The sequence below is a fragment of the Psittacula echo genome, assembly GCF_963264785.1.
Source record: "Psittacula echo genome assembly, chromosome: 2".
Classification (NCBI taxonomy): domain Eukaryota; kingdom Metazoa; phylum Chordata; class Aves; order Psittaciformes; family Psittacidae; genus Psittacula; species Psittacula echo.
In genome coordinates, this window is record NC_137737.1 from 160544817 (window position 1) to 160566621 (window position 21805).

Consider the following 21805-nt stretch of genomic DNA (forward strand, 5'->3'; position numbering starts at 1 on the left):
TCCCAACACCGATCCCTGAGGGACACCACTCGTTACTGGTCTCCAGCCGGACATCGAGCCATTGACCACAACTCTTTGCGTGCGGCCACCCAGCCAGTTCTTTATCCACCGAGTGGTCCACCCATCAAACTGATGTCTCTCCAATTGAGAGACAAGGATGCCATGTGGGACAGTGTCGAACGCTTTACACAAGTCCAGGTAGATGACGTCAACTGCTCTGCCCCTGTCCCTCAGTTTCATAGCCCCAACATAGAAGGCCACCAAATTGGTCAGGCAGGATTTCCCCTTAGTGAAGCCACGGTGGCTGTCACCAAGCACCTCCTTGTTTTTCATGTGCCTTAGCATGTCTTCCAGGAGAATCTGCTCCAAGCTTTTGCCAGGCACAGAGGTGAGACTGACTGGTCTGTAATCCCCGGGTCATCCATTTTCCCCTTCTTGAAAATGGGGGTTATATTGCCCTTCTTCCAGTCATCGGGAACTTCACCTGTCTGCCATGATTTTTCAAATATGATGGCCAGTGGCTTAGCAACTTCATTCGCCAGCTCCTTCAGGACCCGCGGATGGATTTCATCAGGTCCCATGGACTTGTGTACATTTAGGTTTTTAAGATGGTCTCTAACCAGATCCTCTCCTACAGTGGGCCTAGGGTCCTCATTCTCACCTTTGTAAGGGTGTTCTACTTTGATTTGCTGAGTTTTGTGAAGAAGGAGAGTGCTGTTCTGCTGTTTACCTCAGTATTCCTGCAACGCCTTTGATGCTTTCTCCCCTTGCATGGTCATGGGGTGTGGGGTCACCTGTGCTTGTGGGCAGTTGGCTTGAGTGCTCTCTCAGCAGGTTTAGAGATGATGCAAAATCTGGAGAGAGCCTGAGATGCTGGACGGTTGTGCTGTGCTGTAGAGGGAACAGGAGGTGCTGGGGAATGGGCAGACAGGAATCTCCTGAAGTTCAACAGGAAGAAATGTAAAGTTTTCCATGTAGGGAGGAATGGTGCCTGTTGTCAGAACGTACTGGAGACTGAGAGGCTGGGAAGCAGCTTTGCTGATACAACTTTGTGGTGGTTGTGGAGAACAAGCTCAGGATGGTGCAGGAATTCACCCTTGCAGCAAAAGAGGGCAAGAGTCTCCATGGCAGCATAGGAAGAGATTTGCTGTCAGGTTGGTGGTGTGTGGGGAGGTGTTCTTGCTCTCTTCAATGCTGGTGAAATTTTAGGTGATCCCCAGATGTCCCTTGTGCACTAAATGATTCTCTTTGCTATGGTTCTGCTTGTTGTGATGGCCAGGTAGTTAGAATCATAAAATCACAGAATAGTTAGGGTTGGAAAGGACCTTGGGATCATCTAATTCCAACCCCCCTGCCATGGGCAGTTGTGGTCAAGTGTGTGCTGCCATGTGGAGCTTGTATGTCAGGTGTGGGTAGAAGTGCATTAGCATTTCCAAGGTTTTTGGCAAGGGAAGAGCTGGTGTCTGTGCTGGAAGCCCACAGGAGGGTTTTGCAGGGGATTTAATACGTTACTGTGGCCTGGTGGACCTTTTCCACCAGCTTGATGGCCTTTGTGCTGGTTGAGGTTGAATGAGCAGTTTGCCTTTGGAGAGGCTGGAAGGAGGAGACTCGGCGGGGCTTTTAAACGGGCCCAGAGCACGGAGACTTCATTTCCCAGCCTGCCTTTGGAGAGGCCAGAAGGAGGAGACTCGGCGGGGCTTTTAAACGGGGGGCTTGGCTCTAGTATTTAAGTCTAAGAGCTTCCAGGGAGCACGGCGACCCGGGTCGTAATTGGATTATAGAAGAGGCAGTTTGCGCGGCAGTTCGCGCAGGCAGGGCAAGCAGGGCTTTGGAAGTAATGGTTCTTACGCGATCAAAACCTGTAGTGAGCAAGAGTGTAAGTAACTTAACGGAACCCTCCAAAAAGGATGTGTCTGTACAGACCCCTTCCTGTGCAGAGTGTTTGAGCTTATCAGTAGTACCAGGGGCAGAGGACATTTGCCTGAGGTGCGAACAGGTTAGTAATCTTTTATTATTGGTGACTGAGCTGAAGGAAGAAGTTGAAAGACTAAGGAGTATTAGGGAAAGTGAAAAGGAAATAGATTAGTGGAGTTCTACCCTTGAACCTTTGAGGGAGGCCCACCAGGAGTCAGAAGACTCCCATGCCTCCAACTGCCAAGAAGTAGAAGGGCACCTGGTTGACAAAGGGGATTGGAAATGGGTCTCTGTTCGGAGGGGTAATAATAACATTTTCTCCCGACCCCCATTACCAACTCAGATACCGTTTCAGAACAGATATGAGACCCTGGATCAGGAGGATCTAGAGAGCCAACTAGATGATTTAGGAAACAATAATTTACTCAGTGAGCCTCTCAATCATGCTTTACCTGTAGGACGAATTACCGCTTCTAACATCAAAAAGAAAAGAAGGGTAGTTGTAGTGGGGGACTCACTTCTAAGGGGAACAGAGGGACCCGTATGCCGACAGGACCCACTCTACAGGGAGGTCTGCTGCCTCCCTGGGGCCTGGATACGGGAGATCACTGAGAGACTTTCTGGGTTGATTAGGCCCTCTGATTATTATCCACTGCTGATACTCCAGGCTGGCAGTGACGAGATTGAAAGGAGGAGTGTTAAAGCAATTAAAAGGGACTTTAGGGTACTGAGTCAGGTGGTTGATAGGGCAGGAGCCCAGGTGATCTTTTCCTCGATCCCTTTGGTGGCAGAAAAATTTAATGAAAGGAACAGGAGAGCCCACATTATTAACAAGTGGCTCAAGGGTTGGTGTCGTCGGCAGAACATTGGGTTCTTTGACCATGGGACAACCTTTACAGCACCTGGCCTACTGGACACGGATGGGTTGCATCTCTCTGTTAAGGGTAGAAGAATCTTTGCTCATGAATTGGCAGAACTCATTGAAAGGGCTTTAAACTAGGTTTGAAGGGGGAAGGGGATGCAGCTGGGCTGACTGGAAGCAGGTCCAAGGGTAATCAGCCTGGGTTGGTGGTGAAATCGGTGGATCAGCTGAGGTGTATGTATACTAATGCATGTAGTATGAGGAATAAACAAGAAGAGCTGGAAGCCATGGTGCAACAATATAGCTATGATGTAGTCGCCATCACAGAAACGTGGTGGGATGAGTCAAATAGCTGGAACATCGTATTGGATGGCTACAAGCTCTTCAGAAGAGACAGAAAAGGGAGAAGGGGTGGAGGGGTGGCCCTTTATATTAGGGAGGTCTTAGATGTTATAGGTATTGAAATTAATGATGATGAAGTTGAATGTTTATGGGTAAGAATCAAGGGGAAGGCCGGTAAGGCTGATATCCTATTGGGGGTCTGTTATCGTCCACCCAACCAGAAAGAAGAAGTGGACAACTTGTTTTATAAGCAACTGGAGAATGTTTCTGGATCTTCAGCCCTTGTTCTTGTAGGCGACTTCAACCTACCAGATATATGTTGGGAATTTCATACAGCTCAAAAAAGGCAGTCCAGAAAGTTTTTAGAGTGTGTGAAGGATAACTTTTTGTCACAGCTGGTGAGCGAGACTACCAGGGGAGGGTCTATGTTAGACCTGTCGTTCACTAATAGAGATGGACTGGTGGGTGAGGTGAAGGTTGGAGGTTGCCTGGGGCACAGTGATCATGAAATTGTAGAATTGTCAATACTCAGGGAAATCAGGAGGAACATCAATAAGACCTATACCTTGGACTTCCGGAGGGCAGATTTTGGCCTGTTTAAGAGACTCATTCGGAGAGTTCCTTGGGAAACTGCCCTTGAAAATAAAGGAGTTCAGGAAAGATGGGTGTGCCTCAAAACAGAGATCTTGAGGGCACAGGAAAAGTCTGTTCCTGTGTGCCGAAAGATGAGCCGACGAGGCAAGCGTCCAGCCTGGATGGGTACTGAGGTTATGAAGGAACTTAGAAATAAAAAGAAGGTGTATCATCTTTGGAAGGAGGGTAGGGTTTCTCAGGGAGTGTTTAAGGAGGCTGCTGGGGCATGTAGAAAGAAAATTAGGGAGGCCAAAGCTCAGTTTGAACTTAAATTGGCAACTTCCGTAAAGAATAATAAAAAAAGTTTTTATAAATATATCAATGGTAAAAGGAAGGGTAAGACTGATCTTTGCTACTTATTGGATGAGGCAGGAAACTTAGTAACTAAAGATGAGGAGAAAGCAGAAGTGTTTAATGCCTTTTTTGCCTCAGTTTTCAGTAGGAAGACACCTTGCCCTCACAATAACTGTACTTTGAGGTTGGTAGGTGGTGTTAGGGAGCAGAATGGTCCTCTTGTTATTCAAGAAGAGGAAATTAGAGAATTGTTGAGGCACCTGAACATTTATAAATCAATGGGACCAGGTGGGATCCATCCCAGGGTGATGAGGGAGATGGCGGATGAGCTTGCAAAGCCGCTCTCCATCATTTACCAACAGTCGTGGCTCACTGGTGAGGTTCCAGATGATTGGAAGTTGGCCAATGTGATGCCCATTTATAAAAAGGGTAGGAGGGAGGATCCTGGTAATTATAGGCCAGTTAGTCTGACCTCAGTGCCGGGAAAGTTAATGGAAAAGTTCATACTGAGTGCTATTAAGCAGCACTTAAGAAATGGCCAGGGTATTAGACCCAGCCAGCATGGGTTTATGAAGGGCAGGTCATGCTTGACCAACCTGATTTCCTTTTATGATCAGGTGACCCGCCTGGTGGATGTGGGAGGGGCTGTGGATGTTGTCTATTTGGATTTCAGCAAGGCTTTTGATACTGTCCCCCATAACATACTCCTGGAAAAGCTAGCAGCTCACGGCTTGGACAGGAGCACTCTTTGCTGGGTCAGTAACTGGCTGGATGGCCGGGCCCAGAGGGTGACGGTGAACGGTGTTGCATCCAGCTGGCAACCTGTCACCAGTGGTGTCCCTCAGGGGTCTGTGCTGGGACCGGTGTTGTTCAATATTTTTATTGATGACATGGATGAGGGTATTGAGTCTTTCATCAGTAAGTTTGCAGATGACACTAAGTTGGGAGCTTGTGTTGATCTTCTGGAAGGAAGGAAGGCTCTGCAGAGAGACCTGGATAGGTTGGATAGATGGGCAGAATCCAATAAGATGAAATTTAATAAGTCTAAGTGCCGAGTCCTACATTTTGGCCATAAAAACCCCTTGCAATGTTATAAGTTGGGGACAGTGTGGCTGGATAGTGTCCAGGTAGAAAGGGATCTGGGGGTATTGGTGGATGGCCAGCTGAATATGAGCCAGCAGTGTGCCCTGGTGGCCAAGAAGGCCAATGGCATCCTAGCCTGCATTAGGAATGGTGTGGCCAGCAGAAACAGGGAGGTTATTCTTCCCCTGTACTCAGTACTGGTGAGGCCGCACCTTGAGTACTGTGTCCAGTTCTGGGCTCCTCAGTTTAAGAAGGACGTGGAAATGATTGAGCGCGTCCAAAGGAGGGCAATGAGGCTGGTGAGGGGCTTGGACCACAAGCCCTACGAGGAGCGATTGAGAGAGTTGGAGTTGTTTAGCCTGGAGAAAAGGAGACTCAGAGGTGACCTTATCACTCTCTACAACTTCCTGAAAGGAGGTTGTAGACAGGTGGGGGTTGGTCTCTTTCACCAGGCAGCAACTGACAGAACGAGAGGACACAGTCTCAAACTGTGCCAAGGAAGGTACAGGTTGGATATTAGGAAGAAATTTTTCACAGAAAGAATAATAAAATATTGGAACGGTCTGCCCAGGGTGGTGGTGGAGTCACCGTCCCTGGATGTGTTTAAAAAGAGATTGGATGTGGCACTTGGTGACATGGTTTAGTCGAGGTGTAGGGCATGGGTTGGACTCGATGATCTTGAAGGTCCCTTCCAACCTAGTAATTCTGATTCTGATTCTGGGAGAAGTGAAGAAGAGGAGGTGTCTGAGGCTTGGATACAGGAGAAGTTTATTAATGAAAAAATGGTGAAATTTCAGGAGAACCAAGAAATCCAGTGTTAGGTAAAAGTAGGGCAACCATCAGCTGGGTCCCCTGTGTGTAGCAGGTGTTGCCCGAATCCTGAGGTCTTTGTGCCCCAGAGTGTGAGCAGTGCACTGGAGATGCCCAGTGGGGTTTTGGCTGTGAGATAGTGTTTGAAGTGGACTAGATGAGAATGAGAAGTGCGGAGAAGGCATTTGGAGAAGAAGAGGAGGTCCATGAGCCATGTGTCCAGGCAGCACGAGGTGGGCCCATTCTCTCCTGGATTTCAGGCATGCTGAGGCACTGGGCTGGCTTTTATGCTGGTCCCCGAGGGGCGGGACAGCCTTTGCGCATGGCAGCATTTGTCAGCAAGCAGCTGGTGCGTGCCACTGCCTGGCAAGTCATGATCTGTGGCGTGTTTTCCTTCCCACAGCGCTGCCTTTGCATGTCCTCCTGTTGAGGACGTGTCTATCTGGCCCTGGCGGCAGCTTTTAAGTGCAAGTATTGAAGGCCAAAAGCTTGTTTTTCGTGGCATCTTTTTGGCCAGGCAGTAAACACGATCAAAGTGTTAGAGAGGTGGGGTGTCCTCCGTGAGGTTATCCCATGGTGCTCATGTGCTGTGGTTTGCAGGTGCATTGTGAAGAAGGGGTGCCATTTCCTCACAGCCCTGTCATTCTGGTCTGGGCTTTGGAGCTGTGCTTGCTGTGGGGGGCTGTCCCTTCCCTCGCATTCAGTCCCTCCCGGCCTTGTTGCCAGGTCGCTAATCCTGACTTCAGGCCTTGCTTGAGGTCTGTGCATGTTCTGGTGCCCTTTGTGGTTGCAAGGTTGTCAGTGGGAGAGTGTGTTTATGTGGAAAGGTTTTGGTAGCCGTGGGTCTTCTGTGGTGCCTTCTGTGAGAAAATGCCAGAAGCTTTCTCCATGTGCAATAGAGCATGTGGGAAGGACCTATGTTGGGTAAGATCATGGAGGAGTCTTTCCCATTATAGTGACCCCACAGTGAAGCAGTTAAGAGTGTGATGAGGAACGACTGGCAGAGACACCATGTGTTGAACTGACCACAACTTCCATTCCCCTACACCATGTGCCACTTTGGTCCAGGCTGTAAGTACTTGGGGACTGAAGTGGATCCTTGAAGAAAAGAGGCGTTGGGGGAAAATAGTTTAAGTGTTGATTAATTTCTTATTTTTCCACCCTGATTTTGTTAAATGAATTTCCCCATATTGGGTCTGTTTTGCTGCCACAGGAAACTGGGAGTGATCTCCATTTTCTTATCTTGACTCCAGAGGTTTAGCCTTATTCCTCTCCCCCTAATGCAGCTGAGGAAGAGGAGTGATGCAGGAGCTCAGTGAGCACTTGGTGCCCAGCCGAGGTGAACCCACCACAGAGCCCCATCTTCGCAGTAGAACATGCTGACAAGCTTGTTCCTGCACCTCGTCCCCCTTGCCTTGCATAGGGCCTCATTACTCCAGTGTGAGGAGGGTTGTGACCTCATACTGGGGGTCTTTCTATGTGACCTCTGAGCAGAGGGATGTTGGCTTGTGGTCCCCTGCAGAGGTGCTCCAGAGAGTCTGCATCAGGGAGGATGGTGATCAGGAGACCCCCTGCGTGGGTCTCTGTTGTGTTTCATGGTGAAGAGGTGCTGATGGCTTGAGGAAACTCCAACTCATCATTTGTGGACCCCATAGTAAAATGAGACCATGGCCTAGGAACTCTGGTGTGTGTGGAAAGGAGGCCAAGCAGCCGGGTGGTCAGTCAACACCGACCCACACCTGGGTGAGAGGATGATCTCAGAGCAGGAAGAGTGGTGACCTGTGAACACTGCATAGCATACCCAAGGTCCTTACAGTAGGGGGGGCCTGAGGAACCACCCGAGTGGTCTCATGAAGCTGTGGTGACGCCATCAGAGGCGTGCTCATGGGAACAGCCCCAACTTTCTCAGGCTGTCTCCATACGGAAGGTGCTCCAGTCCCCTGATCATTCTCATGGCCCTCCTCAGGACTTGTTCCAACAGTTCCATGTCCTTTTTATGTTGAGGACACCAGAACTGCACACAATGCTCCAAGTGAGGTCTCACGAGAGCAGAGTAGAGGGGCAGAATCACCTCTTTCGACCTGGTGGTCACGCTGCTCTTGGAGCACCTTCCGTACGGAGACAGGCTGAGAAAGTTGGGGCTGTTCAGGCTGGAGAAGAGAAGGCTGTGTGGAGACCTCATAGCTGCCTTCCAGTATCTGAAGGGGGCCTACAAGGATGCTGGGTAGGGGCTATTCATCAGGGACTGTAGTGACAGGACAAGGGGTAACGGGTTGAAATTAAACAGTGGAAGTTCAAATTGGATCTAAGGAAGAAATTCTTTACTAAGAGGGTGGTGAGGCACTGGAATGGGTTGCCCAGGGAGGTTGTGAATGCTCCATCCTTGGCGGTGTTCAAGGCCAGGTTGGATGAGGCCTTGGGTGCCATGGTTTAGTGTGGGGTGTCCCTGCCCATGGCAGGGGGGTTGGAACTAGATGATCTGAAGATCCTTTCCAACCCTAACTATTCTATGATTCTATGATTCTGTGTTCAAGACTGTCTTTGAGCCAGCGCTGGCTCAAATCTCTGTCAGGTTGTGAAAGCAGCCCAGGTGCCAGTCTTTGTTGGTTGTGGTGGCATACTTCCCAGGAGAATCCTTGTGGCCTTTTTCACCCACACTGACAGCCTGTTGAGCCCTGGCTTTGTGCTGCGTGAAGCTGGAATATCTTTAGTAGAAGAAAGGCGGAGGAGGTGTCAGAGGTTGGGATGCAGGAGAAGTTTATTGAGACAAAAGCATGAAAACGTACAAGCATAAGGAGGAATAGAGCTGATATTCAAGTAGGGTGACCATGCTCTGAGGTCTTCTGTATGCAGTAGATTTTGTCAGAGCACCGAGGTCTTCCTGGCTTGCCTGGGGAGGAACCCAGTGGAGGTCCCCCGCTGCTGTTTGGCTGTAAGATGCTGGTGTGGCACAGAGTACTGCACACAGCAGATGGGGTGGTGCAGAGAAGGAATTTGGAGAAGAGCAACACATCCATGGGCCATGTTACCAGGCAGCCTTGGCAGGCCCTTTCCCTGCTTGCTTAGTGCCACAAGAGAAGGAGCTGCAGAAAGTGAACTGGTGTGCCAGCATTACCCCAGACGTGCATCCTCAATCCATGTCTTTGCTTCTAGAATGTAGGTGAGTGGTTTCAGGAATGTTGTCAATGTCCCTTAGCAGATGTTGTAGCCTCTTCCTGTGCCGTAGCAGCCCAGGCCTCCGAAGCCGTAGCCAAGGCCGTAGCCGAAGCCCCCAGAGGAGACGGGCACTCCCTGGGCGCTGAGTTCGCTGCCCACGGCAGCGGATGAGGAGGATCCGACGGCGGTGCTCTGGGGGAAGGAGCTGAGGATGGGTCCTGGCAGGGTGACCAGCACGGTGGAAGGCTGGATGACGACGCGGGAGTCCTGGCACTGCCTGACACAGGGCTCGTTGCAGCTGTTGGCCAGCGGGGTGGGTCCGCAGGGGCGGCAGAGGTCGTAGCAGGCCATGTCTGTGGTGTGGAGGGGCCCTGGCAGAGGAGAGGAGAGGAGAGGAGAGGAGAGGAGAGGAGAGGAGAGGAGAGGAGAGGAGAGGAGAGGAGAGGAGAGAGGGTGTGGGGAGAGCGGAGGGCGTGGGGGTGCGAGGGGCGGTGGTGCAGGAGGGCGAGGCAGTGGGGAGGCTGGTGTGGGGCTGTGAGGCTGTGGTGCTGGGGAGGCGTCAGGGGTGCTGAGGCTGGGGCAGAGCGTGCTGGAAGAGCTGGGCCAGGGGGGCAGGAGCAGAGGGCAAGGGGCTTGAGCTCACCTTGTTGAGCGCGCAGGAGAAGGCGTCAGCAGAGGCGAGTGAGGGACAGAGGCGCTGGGCCGGCTTTTATGCTGGTCCTGGAGTGCCTGAGGGGGCTGAGACAGCATCTTTGTACATGACAGCATGTTTGTGCAAGCAGCTGGTGTGTGTCAAATCCTTCCAAGCAATTAGTTGTGGTTGTGTTTTCCTTCCAAGAATTGTGAATGTTCATGTCCTCCTGTTGAGGACGTGTCCTGCTGGCCCTGGCGGTACGTTTCAAGTATTAGAGACCAAAGGCTTGGTGTTGATGGTGCATGTCAGGGCATTTGGCAGAACATGCAACAAAAGCATTGCAGAGGTGGTGGTGTCGTCAGTGATGTCATCCTGTGGCACTCGTGCTGCGTTGTGAAGAGGGGACCTCATGTCCCGGCAGCCCTGTCAGGCTGGTCTGGGCTTTGTAATTGTAGCGCGTGAAGGGCTGCCCCTTCCATTGCCTTCAGTCCCTCCCTGTCTTGCTGCCAGGTCACTAAGCCTGGCTTTAGGCGTTGCCTTTTGGGTGAGTTCTGTGAGTGTCCTGGTGCCCTTGTGCTTGTGAGGTTGTCCCTGGCTGTAGTGGGTTTACATGGAAATGTTTTGGTAGCAATTATTCTGCTGTGTTGTCTTCCGTGAGAAGATGCCCGAAGCTTTCTCCAAGTCTGACAGAGCCTGTGAGAAAGACCCATGTAAGTTTGTGGAGGGCTGTTTTCTGTGGAAGAGGCCCCATGATGGAGCCGGGGAAGAGCGTGAGGGGGAAGGAAGAGCAGAGACAACGTGGGGTGAACTGACCACAATTCCCATTCCCATCCCTCTGTGCTATTTTGCGCAAGGGAGTAAGTAATTTCGAAGGGAAGATGAACCTTGATGAAGGGAGACGTTGGGGACAGGTGTTTTAAAAGTTGATTTTATTTCTCTTAATTCTTCTCTGACTTTTAATTTTGATAAATGAATTTCCCTGAGTCAAGTCTGTTTTGCTGCCACTGCAACCTGGTGAGTAATCTCCATGTCCTTCTCTCTCCTTGGGAGCTTCTTCCCCTACCTGGTTGCGGAAAAGGAGTTATAGAGGCGTTCAGTGAGCGCTTGGTGGCCAGCCATGGTCAACTCACCGCAGAACCCCATCTTCACAGGAGAACAGGGTTACAGGCTTGTTCCTGCACTTGTTTCCAGTGACCCATGCAGGTCTTTGCTGAGCCATGGTGAGGAGGATTGTGACGTCACAGTGGGGTCTTTCTTTGTGACCTCAGAGTAGACGGATGTTGGCTTGGGGTCCCTGCAGAGGTGTTTCAGAAATACAGCAGCAGGCAGGATGTTCTGTCCGGAGACCCCTCGCACTGTTGGAGCCTGCAGTGATGAGGTGCTGGTGGCCCTCTAAGCATTCCACCAAAGCAGCATTTGTGGACCCCATAGCAAGGTGAGACCATGGCCTGGAGACTGTGACATGGGTGGGATGGGGAAAATGCAGCCAGAAGGTCATTGGAACAGGAACCCACACCTGAGTCAGGAGAGGTTCCCAGAGCAGGAGGCTGGTGACCTGGGCACCCTGCGTGGGATACCCGTGGTCCTCGCAGTAGTCGGTGGCACGGCCATGAGTTCCTGTGTAGTTGGCCCTGGGAACCCACCCGAACGGTCTCATGAGCCTGTGGTGCCATCACCACTGTCATGCGTAGGGAGACAATGTCATGTTCAATGATTAGTATGTGCCAGTGATGGGCTTGTGTCACATTCTGGAAGGCCTCCATGTGTCACTTTGTTTTGTTGCTGATTGTGGTGGTGTATTTCCTAAGAGAGACTTTGTGGCCCTTGTTCACTTGGCTCGATGGCCTGTTGAGACCTGGCGTTGTGCTATGTAATGTTGGAAGAGCCTTGGTAGATGTAAGGAAGAGGAGGTGTCACAGGCTTGGCTGCAGAAGAACTTTATTGAGGCATAAGAGTGAAAATGTACAAGCATGAGATGGTAGAGAGCTGGTCTAAGGTGTTGGTAGGATGACCATGCTCTGAGGTTTTCTGTTTGAAGTACATGCTGTCAGAGTAGCGAGGTCTTCCTGCCCTGAATTGGGAAGAGCCCACTTAAGGTCTCATGAATCTTTCTTAGCTTGTGAGATGCTGGTTGTGCCAGAGAGTACCTGACATAGCAGATGGAGTGATGTGGAGAAGGAAGTGGGAGAAGAGGAGGAGGTCAATGGGTGATGGTAACAGATAGCCTGGGCTGGCCCCTGCTTTGCTTCCTTTCTTGGTGCTTTCAGAAGAGGAGCTGTGAGGAGGAAATCAGAAATAGCCCGGACATGTATCCTCACTCATTCCCATGGCTTCCATAGTGTGGGTGGCTGGTTCCAGGCATGCTGTCAATGACCCTTAGCAGATGTTGCAGCCTCTTCCTCTGCCGTAGCAGCCCAGGCCTCCGAAGCCGTAGCCAAGGCCGTAGCCGAAGCCCCCAGAGGAGACGGGCACTCCCTGGGCGCTGAATTCGCTGCCCACGGCAGCGGATGAGGAGGATCCGACGGCGGTGCTCTGGGGGAAGGAGGTGAGGATGGGTCCTGGCAGGGTGACCAGCACGGTGGAAGGCTGGATGACGACGCGGGAGTCCTGGCACTGCCTGACACAGGGCTCGTTGCAGCTGTTGGCCAGCGGGGTGGGTCCGCAGGGGCGGCAGAGGTCGTAGCAGGCCATGTCTGTGGTGTGGAGGGGCCCTGGCAGAGGAGAGGAGAGAAGAGGAGAGGAGAGGAGAGGAAAGGAGAGGAGAGGAGAGGAGAGGAGAGGAGAGGAGAGGAGAGGAGAGGAGAGGAGAGAGGAGAGGGTGTGGGGAGAGCGGAGGGCGTGGGGGTGCGAGGGGCGGTGGTGCAGGAGGGCGAGGCAGTGGGGAGGCTGGTGTGGGGCTGTGGGGCTGTGGTGCTGGGGAGGCGTCAGGGGTGCTGAGGCTGGGGCAGAGCGTGCTGGAAGAGCTGGGCCAGGGGGGCAGGAGCAGAGGGCAAGGGGCTTGAGGCTCACCTTGTTGAGCGCGCAGGAGAAGGCGTCAGCAGAGGCGAGTGAGGGACAGAGGCACTGGGCCAGCCTTTATGCTGGTCCCCGAGGGGCGGGACAGCCTTTGCGCTTGGCAGCATTTGTCAGCAAGCAGCTGGTGCGTGCCACAGCCTGGCAAGTCATGAGCTCGGGAGCATTTTCCTTCCCAAAGCGCTCTCTTTGCATGTCCTCCTGTTGAGGACGTGTCCATCTGGCCCTGGCGGCATCCTGCATATGACAGTGTGCGTTTGGGATGATTTGCATGGAAAGTGTCTGTCGGGGTACTCTGCAGAAATAGCCAGAGCGTTAGAGAGGTGGGGTGGTGTCAGTGAGGTCACTCATGTGGTGTGGTTTGTGGGTGCCTTGTGAAGAGGTTTTCCATGTCCTCATAGCCATGTCAGGGGAGGGCAGTTTACAAGAGCAGGCTGTGATCCTGGGAACGGTGCTTGAGCTCTGGTTATTCCTGTGATGTGGGGAGCACTTCCAATCTGTCCAGAATATTGCGTTGGCCCAGTCATAGCACTACCGTCTTTTATGAGTGGCATGTTTGCAGCCTGGCCTCTGGTTTGATGCAGTGCTTGATGTGGGGCACCTTGTAAGTATCATAGAATCATAGAATAGTCAGGGTTGGAAAGGACCTTGAGATCATCTAGTTCCAACCCCCCTGCCATGGGCAGGGACACCCCACACTAAACCATGGCACCCAAGGCCTCATCCAAAATAGCCTTGAACACCGCCAAGGATGGAGCATTCACAACCTCCCTGGGCAACCCATTCCAGTGCCTCACCACCCTCTCAGTAAAGAATTTCTTCCTTAGATCCAATCTAAACTTCCCCTGTTCCCCTATTTAAGTTTGAACCCATCACCCCTTCACTGTCACTACAGTCCCTAATGAAGAGTCCCTTCCCAGCATCCTTGTAGGCCCCCTTCAGATACTGGAAGGCTGCTCTGAGGTCTCCACGCAGCCTTCTCTTCTCCAGGCTGAACAGCCCCAACTTTCTCAGCCTGTCTCCATACGGGAGGTGCTCCAGTCCCCTGCTCATCCTCGTGGCCCTCCTCAGGACTTGTTCCAACAGTTCCATGTCCTTTTTATGTTGAGGACACCAGAACTGCACACAATGCTCCAAGTGAGGTCTCACGAGAGCAGAGCAGAGAGGCAGGATCACCTCCTTCGACCTGCTGGTCACGCTCCTCTTGATGCAGCCCAGGATACGGTTGCTTTCTGGGCTGCGAGCGCACACTGCAGCCGGCTCATGTTCATTTTTTCATCGACCAACACCCCAAGTCCTTCTCTGCAGGGCTGCTCTGAATCTCTTCTCTGCCCAACCTGTAGCTGTGCCTGGGATTGCTCTGACCCAGGTGTAGGACCTTGCACTTGGCATGGTTAAACTTCATAAGGTTGGCATCAGCCCACCTCACAAGCGTGTCGAGGTCCCTCTGGATGGCATCCCTTCCCTCTGGCGTATCAACCGAACCACACAGCTTGGTGTCATCGGCAAACTTGCTGAGGGCGCACTCAATCCCCCTGTCTATGTCACCGACAAAGATGTTGAACAAGACCGGTCCCAACACCGATCCCTGAGGGACACCACTCGTTACTGGTCTCCAGCCGGACATCGAGCCATTGACCACAACTCTTTGCGTGCGGCCACCCAGCCAGTTCTTTATCCACCGAGTGGTCCACCCATCAAACTGATGTCTCTCCAATTGAGAGACAAGGATGCCATGTGGGACAGTGTCGAACGCTTTACACAAGTCCAGGTAGATGACGTCAACTGCTCTGCCCCTGTCCCTCAGTTTCATAGCCCCAACATAGAAGGCCACCAAATTGGTCAGGCAGGATTTCCCCTTAGTGAAGCCACGGTGGCTGTCACCAAGCACCTCCTTGTTTTTCATGTGCCTTAGCATGTCTTCCAGGAGAATCTGCTCCAAGCTTTTGCCAGGCACAGAGGTGAGACTGACTGGTCTGTAATCCCCGGGTCATCCATTTTCCCCTTCTTGAAAATGGGGGTTATATTGCCCTTCTTCCAGTCATCGGGAACTTCACCTGACTGCCATGATTTTTCAAATATGATGGCCAGTGGCTTAGCAACTTCATTCGCCAGCTCCTTCAGGACCCGCGGATGGATTTCATCAGGTCCTTGTGTACGTTTAGGTTTTTAAGATGGTCTCTAACCAGATCCTCTCCTACAGTGGGCCTAAGGTCTTCATTCTCATAGTCCCTGCATATGCCTTCCAAGACTTGGGTGGTGCGGTCAGAGCCTTTCCCAGTGAAGACCAAGGCGAAGAAGTCATTAAGAACCTCAGCCTTCTCCAAATCCTGGGTAGCCAGTTCTCACAATAGCTTCCAGAGGAGGCCTACGTTTTCCCTAGTTTGTCTTTTATTTGCTATGTACCTATAGAATCCCTTCCTGTTATCCTTAACATCCCTAGCCAAGTTCAATTCTAACTGGGCCTTATCTTTCCTGACCTGGTCCCTAGCTTCCCAGACAACATGCCTGTATTCTTCCTGGGCCTCCTGTCCTTGCTTCCATCTTTTATAAACCTCTTTTTTCCTTCGAATTTTCAGAAGCAGCTTCTTATCCATCCAAGGAGGTCTCCTGGCCTTCTTGCTGCACTTCCTTCTAGTTGGGATGCAACACTCCTGAGCTTGCAAATAATGCTCGATTTACCTCTGTGTCTCTGACATTGACGTGAGTAGATTTCTGGATGAGGAGACAGCTCTTGCTGGTGGTTACATAATATTTTTATTAAACATTTGATGCTTCGGAGACCAGGGCTGCTATGGCAGAGGAAGAGGCTTCAACATCTGCTAATGGCCATTGACAGCACCCTGACAACCACCAACAACACCCTGGAAGCAACACAAAGGACTGAGGAGGCACATCCAGACTATTCCTGACACATATATCTGCTGTCCACTGGTCCTGCTTTCAAGGCACCAAGAAAGGAAGCAGAGCATGGGGCCAGCCAGTGCTGCCTGATAACATGCTCCATGGACCTCCTCCTGTTCTCTCACTTCCTTCTCTGCATCAACCATCTGCTATGTCCAGTACTCTCTGTCACAACCAGCATCTCACAAGCTAAGAAAGATTCAGGGGACCTTTCGTGGGCTCCTCCCAATTCAGGACAGGAAGACCTTGGTGCTCTGACAAAATCTACTGCAAACAAGAGACCTCAGAGGATGGTCGCCGTACTCGTACCTTAGACCAGCTCATACCACCTCATGCTTCTACATTTTTACTCTTTTGCCTCGATAAAATTCTCCTGCATCCCAGCCTGTGACACCTCCTCTCCCTTTCTTCTACCAAGGCTCTCCTGACTTCACACAACACAAAGCCAGGGCTCAACAGGCCATCAGGGTGAGTGAACAAGGGCCACAAAGTCTCTCGTAGGAAATGTGTCACCACAACTAGAAACAAAACAAACTGACACATGGAGGTCTTTCAGAATATGACACAAGCACATAACTAAGCAACGAACATGACAATGCTTCCCTATGTGTGACTGCGATGATGGCACCCCAGGCTCATGAGACTATTCCGGTTAGGTCCTAGGGCTAGCCACACAGGAGCTCATGGCTCTGTCACTGACTGCTGTGAGTTCCATGGGTATCCCATGCAGGGTGCCCAGGTCACCACCCTCCTCCTCTGGGATCCTCTTCTGATCTAAGTGTGTGTTTCTGTTCCAATGAAGTTCTGGCTGCATTTTCCCCATTCCACTCATGTCAAAGTCCCCAGGTCATGGTCTCACTTTGCTATGGGGTCCCCAGATGATGCCTTGATGGGATGCTTAGGGGGCCACTAGCCCCTCTTCACTGCAGGCTCCAACAGTGCGAGTGGTCTCTGGACCACCACCTTCACTGCTGCTGTATTTCTGGAACACCTCTGCAGGGGATCCCAAGCCAATATCCCTCTGCTCTGAGGTCACACAGAAAGCCCCCAGTAAAATGTCACAATCCTCCTCAACCTTGGCTAAATGAAGCTCTGGGAACAAGGTTTAGGCTCTGCGGTCATTTTACCTTAGCTGGGCACCAAGTGCTCAGAGTGGCTCAAATGGAGTCTTGAACATGACAACACTCATCATCATGACAACACAGAGCATGCCTCTGATGAAGTTGCCCCAGTCTCATGAGCACATCCGACAGGGGTCCCAAGGTCACACACATAGGGACCCATGACACCTTACCCCCTTGCTGCGAGGACCATGGTAAGCCCATACAGTGTGTCTAGGTCACCACCACCCTCCTCTGGGATCTTCCTCTGGCCCCAGTGAGGGTTGTTGCTGCACTGACCTTTGGCCTGCAAGGTCCCCATTCCACACACATCAGAGTCCACAGGCCATAGTCTCAGTTTGCTATGGCATCCACAAATGATGCCTTGGATGATCCTCAGACCAGCGGCTCCTCTTCCCTGCAAGGCCCAACAGAGCAGGGGGTCTCCTGACCACCACCTGCACTGCTGCAGAGTCTCTGGATCACCTCTGCAGGGGTCTCCAAGCCAACATCCCTCTCCTCTGAGGTCACAGAGAAAACCCCCAGTATGAGGTCACAATGCTCCTCACCTTGGCTCAGCAAGGCCCTGCATAGGGCACTGGGGACAAGTGCAGGAACAAGCCTGTAACCCAGCCCTGCTGTGAAGATGAGGCTCTGAGGTGGGTGGTCTTTGGTTGGGCACTAAGTGCTCACTGAGCTGCTCTATCACGCTGCTTTCTCAATTGGATAGGAGAACAATATGACAAAAGCCCCTCGAGTCCAGATAAGGACATGGAGATCACTCACAGGTTTCCACTGGCAGCAAAACAGACTTGGCTGGGGGAAATTAATTTAATTTGTCAAAATCAAAATCAGAGTAGAATTTTGAGAAACAAAACTAAATCTTGAAACACCTTCCCCAACCCTTCTTCCACGTTCACCTTCCCTCATGAATTACATATTCCCTTTCCCGAAGCGACACATGGAGATGAGGAATGGGGGGTTGTAGTCAGTTCAACACACATAGTTGCTAACCCTCTTTGTTCCTCACACTCCTCCCCTTCTCCATCGTGGGATCTCTTCCAAGAGAAACAAACCTCCACGAATTTACCCAATGTGGGTTCTTCAAACGGGATCTATGAGACATGGGGGAAGCTTCTTGCACCTTCTAACAGAAGCCACCACGACAGCCACATCTACTGAAACCCTCCCACTTAAACCCACTACAACAAGTACAATCTTAGAAACATAAACAGACACCAAGACATCCATAGAGCTCATCCGACAGGAAAGGACAGGCTTAAAGACAGGCTTAGCAACCTGGTAGCAAGGTGGGGAGGGACGGAATACAGGGGAAGTCTCTCACGGCCAGCACAGCCCCAAAGCTCAGACAGCCTGACAGGGCTGCAAAGACATGGGGAGCACTCTTCACAACGCACCCACAAACCACAGCATCCAAGTGCCATGGGATGACCTCACTGACGACACCCCATCTCTCCAATGCTTTTCTAGCATGATCTGACAAGTGTCCTGAAATGCACCATCAAAACCAAGCATTTAGACTTTAGTATTTTCCCTTAACAGCTGCTGCCAGGGCCAGATGGACATGTCCTCAACAGGAGGACATGAAAAGGGAGCGCTGTGGGAAGGAAAACACACCCCAGCTCACGACTTGCCAGGTTGTGGTACGCACCAACTGCTTACTGACAAATGGTGCCATACGCAAAGGCTGTCCCGCCCCTCAGGGACCAGCATAAAAGCAGCCCAGCACCTCTGTCCCTCACTCACCTCCAGGACTCTCTGCTGCAAACACCTTCTCACAAGTCAAAGACTATCGGGCGACCTCTGGTATGCTGCTTCTACTGCAGGGCAGGAAGAACTCAGTGCTCTGCCTAAATGTACTGCAAGCAGAAGTCTTCTGCTCATGGTCGCACTTCTTGCACCTCTCACTGTCTCACTTCCACTTGGTCCTTTTGGTACTTTTACATTTTCGTTCCTTTGTCGCAATAAATTCTTCAGCATCCCAGCCTGAGTCTCCTCACAATCACTTTCAACAGCAGGAACCTCTCCAGAGAAGGTGCTTTAATCCCTCTTCATGAACAGGGCAACTAGAGCTGCATGTGTGGGACCATGGCCAGTTGGGTTTTCAGTAGCTCCCAGCACAGAGACACCACCACCTCTTCCATTCTTTGTCCATCCACACAGGGAAAAAGGCTTGCCTGGTTTGCCCATGCAATCCCATCTCTTTCCCCTTGTACCCAGGGCCTCTTCTTCTGCATATGCACACCAGTGACAAGAGCTGAGTTCCACCACTTTCCCTGCCATCAAGGGTTTATTCACATTGATGATGGGCATCCTTCTTTCTCGAGTGGCTCAATTCTCAACCTCTTCTCTACGAAAGATGATCCAGACCCTCCAGTCTCTTGGTGACCCTGCACTGATCTTGCTCTGTAAAGTCCAAGTCCTTGCTCACTGGGGAGCCAAGAAATGAATCCCACATGGGATTCTCCTCACCATTTCTGAGGAGAAAGGAACGGTCCCCTCCCCTTACCCAGTGCAACATTCCTGAATGCAGCCCTGGAGAGTGGTGGACCCTTTTTTCACAAGGGTATGTTCCCATCTCATGGTCCTTTTGTTCTTCACCAGGACCACAACGTAATTCTCTGCTAAGATGGTTTCTAACCAATTGGGCCCCCAGATATTCCTGCTACACGGAGTCACTTCTCCCCAGAAACAGGACTTTGCATCTGCCCTGGATGAACTCTTGTCCTTCACAACATCCTCATGGACAAGTTGTTCAAATGTAAGATGAGCAGGTACATGATACATTGGATAAAGAACTGCTGAAGAAGAGCTCTGAAAGTGTCATAGTGAATGGGGCTAGATGTGCTTTGTCACTGGTCACCTGCAATGTTCCTCAGGGCTCCATTCTAGGGCCATTTCTGAACAATAATTTTATCACACATCTACAGGCAGGAGTTGAATGCACTGTTCACAAGTTTGCTGATGGGACTGGGAGCTGCTGTTGATTCTCTTGAAGGATAAGAGGTCTTGCAGAAGGGTCTCAATAGGTTGGAGCTTTGGGCAACCATCAATGGCATGAAAGTTAAGAAGCACAAACGCTGGATTCTGCACCTGGGATGGAGCCATGCTGGACACAAGCACGGCCTGGGAGAGGAGTTCCTGGACAGCAGCCCTGCAGAAAGGCGCCTGGGGGTGCTGGCTGGCAGCAGGTTCAATAGGAGGCAGCAGTGTGCCCTGGCAGACAAGAGGGCAAACCGCATCCTGGGGTGCATGTGACTGTTCACTCAACTCTTGCCCTGATTTTGGCTACCCCAGCTTTTGGTGCGGCCTGAGTTATGCTGGCAGCAGAGCCATGAGGTCAAAATGAGGCACCATTTAGGCAGAACATGTGGCAAGAAAGAGCTGTAGGGGCATTATGCAGCCAATATCACCTGGAAATTGCTGTCTCCTGCACATCACCTTTTGTCTGGCAGTTCACTCAGAAACCACTAAATTATGGAAAGGCATCAGACCAGACCTCCAATCTGGAAGGTACAAAACATCAGGTAACCCTAAAAAGCTTTTGAAGCAGATCCAGCAGCACCTGGAATGCTGAGGCTTTCATGTTTCCAGGAGTGACACAAGTAACATCCAAACCGTGACAGAGCAGGAAGAAGGAGCACTCTTACCACTTGTCGGTAATGATATATTTTTTTTCGTAAGTATACTATGTGAAGACTCAGATGTTGTAAGTTATGACTTGGATGCTGACGAAGTGAATTTGCATCTTAACCTACACTGGGCAAAAATGGGTACAGCCCTGGTTTCTTGTTTCTTCGTTGTGTTTCATTATGAGCTCAGGACATAGAGTTGAAATAACAGAAGAGATTGTCCTGTAAATCTGAGAAATGTAAATGCAGCCTAACACTGGCTGCTACAGCAGTGGAAGAGGCTTCAACATCTTCTCTTCTAGCCATGAGCTCTGACATCAAATTCCACAGCCTGGATTTGACAGCATTAATTGAGGACACCTGTCAGGGTCAATGCTAGCACATGGGCTTTCTATCACAGCTCCTCCTTTCATGGCATCATGAGAGGAATCTGGGCAGGTTACCAGCCCAGGCTCTCTCAAAACATGGCTAATGGACCTCCTCCTCTTTTCCTGTTTCTTTCTTTGCATAACCCCATCAGCTGTGTCCACTACTGTCTGCTGCAACCACCACATCATGCAAAAAACTATCAGAGTACTTCCAGTGGGGTGCTCCTACTGCAGGGCAGGAAGACCTCCATCCTCTGCTAAAATCTGCTGCATTGCGGAGGACCTCGAAAGATTGTCAGCCTACTTACACCTCAGACCCCTTCCCTTGTACCTTGTGCTTTTTTGTTTTCATTCTTTTGCCTCAATAAAATTATCCTGAATTCCAGTTAATGACTCCTCCTCTTCCTTTCTTCTACCAAGGCCCTTACAACTTGACATGGCACAAAGCAATAGCTCTGCATGCCATTGGAGTGGATGAAAAAGTGCCACAAGGCCTCTCCTAGTCAATGAGCCAGCACAACCAGCAACAAGACAGACTGCTAGCTGGGGGGCTTTCAGAAGTGACCTAAGCCCACCACTGGCTCAAACAAAGGATACAAATTTACAAGGATTCCTTGTGCATGCCTCTGATAAAGCCTTCCTGTACCAGCACACAATTGAGTAACTCTCCTACGCAGCATGGGTCGTCAGCCCTCCCAGCAATCAGAACCACAGAATCATGTAGTTTGGCAGGAACTACATGACTTGGAGAGCGGCTGCTTCAACTTCCCCTATCAAGCAGGGCCAGCTACAGCACCTTGTCCAGGACAATAGCCATTTGGGTATTCAGTAGACCCCAGCATGAAGACTCCACAACATCTTTTACTCTTTGACCATGCTCACACTGAAAAAGGATTGCCTTCATTGCCCATGAAATTCCATCTGTTTTCCCTTGTGCCCACATCCTCTTGTCCCACCACTGGTCAGAATCCTCTGAGCTCAGCACTTCAGCCACAGCCTTTCAGCTTCCTCACTGGCCCCATCACAGCCCATACTTTCCT

At 51.1% G+C, this 21805-nt stretch overlaps 2 pseudogenes across 2 annotated transcripts; both read right to left on the reverse strand.

Moving 5' to 3' along the window:
- Positions 1-9130: 9130 nt before the first annotated feature.
- LOC308217699 (feather keratin 1 pseudogene) lies at positions 9131-9445 on the reverse strand (annotated as a pseudogene). The gene has a single exon. The product of its transcript is annotated as a feather keratin 1 pseudogene (transcript).
- A 2659-nt stretch (positions 9446-12104) lies between these two features.
- LOC308217919 (feather keratin 1 pseudogene) lies at positions 12105-12419 on the reverse strand (annotated as a pseudogene). The gene has a single exon. The product of its transcript is annotated as a feather keratin 1 pseudogene (transcript).
- Positions 12420-21805: the final 9386 nt, after the last annotated feature.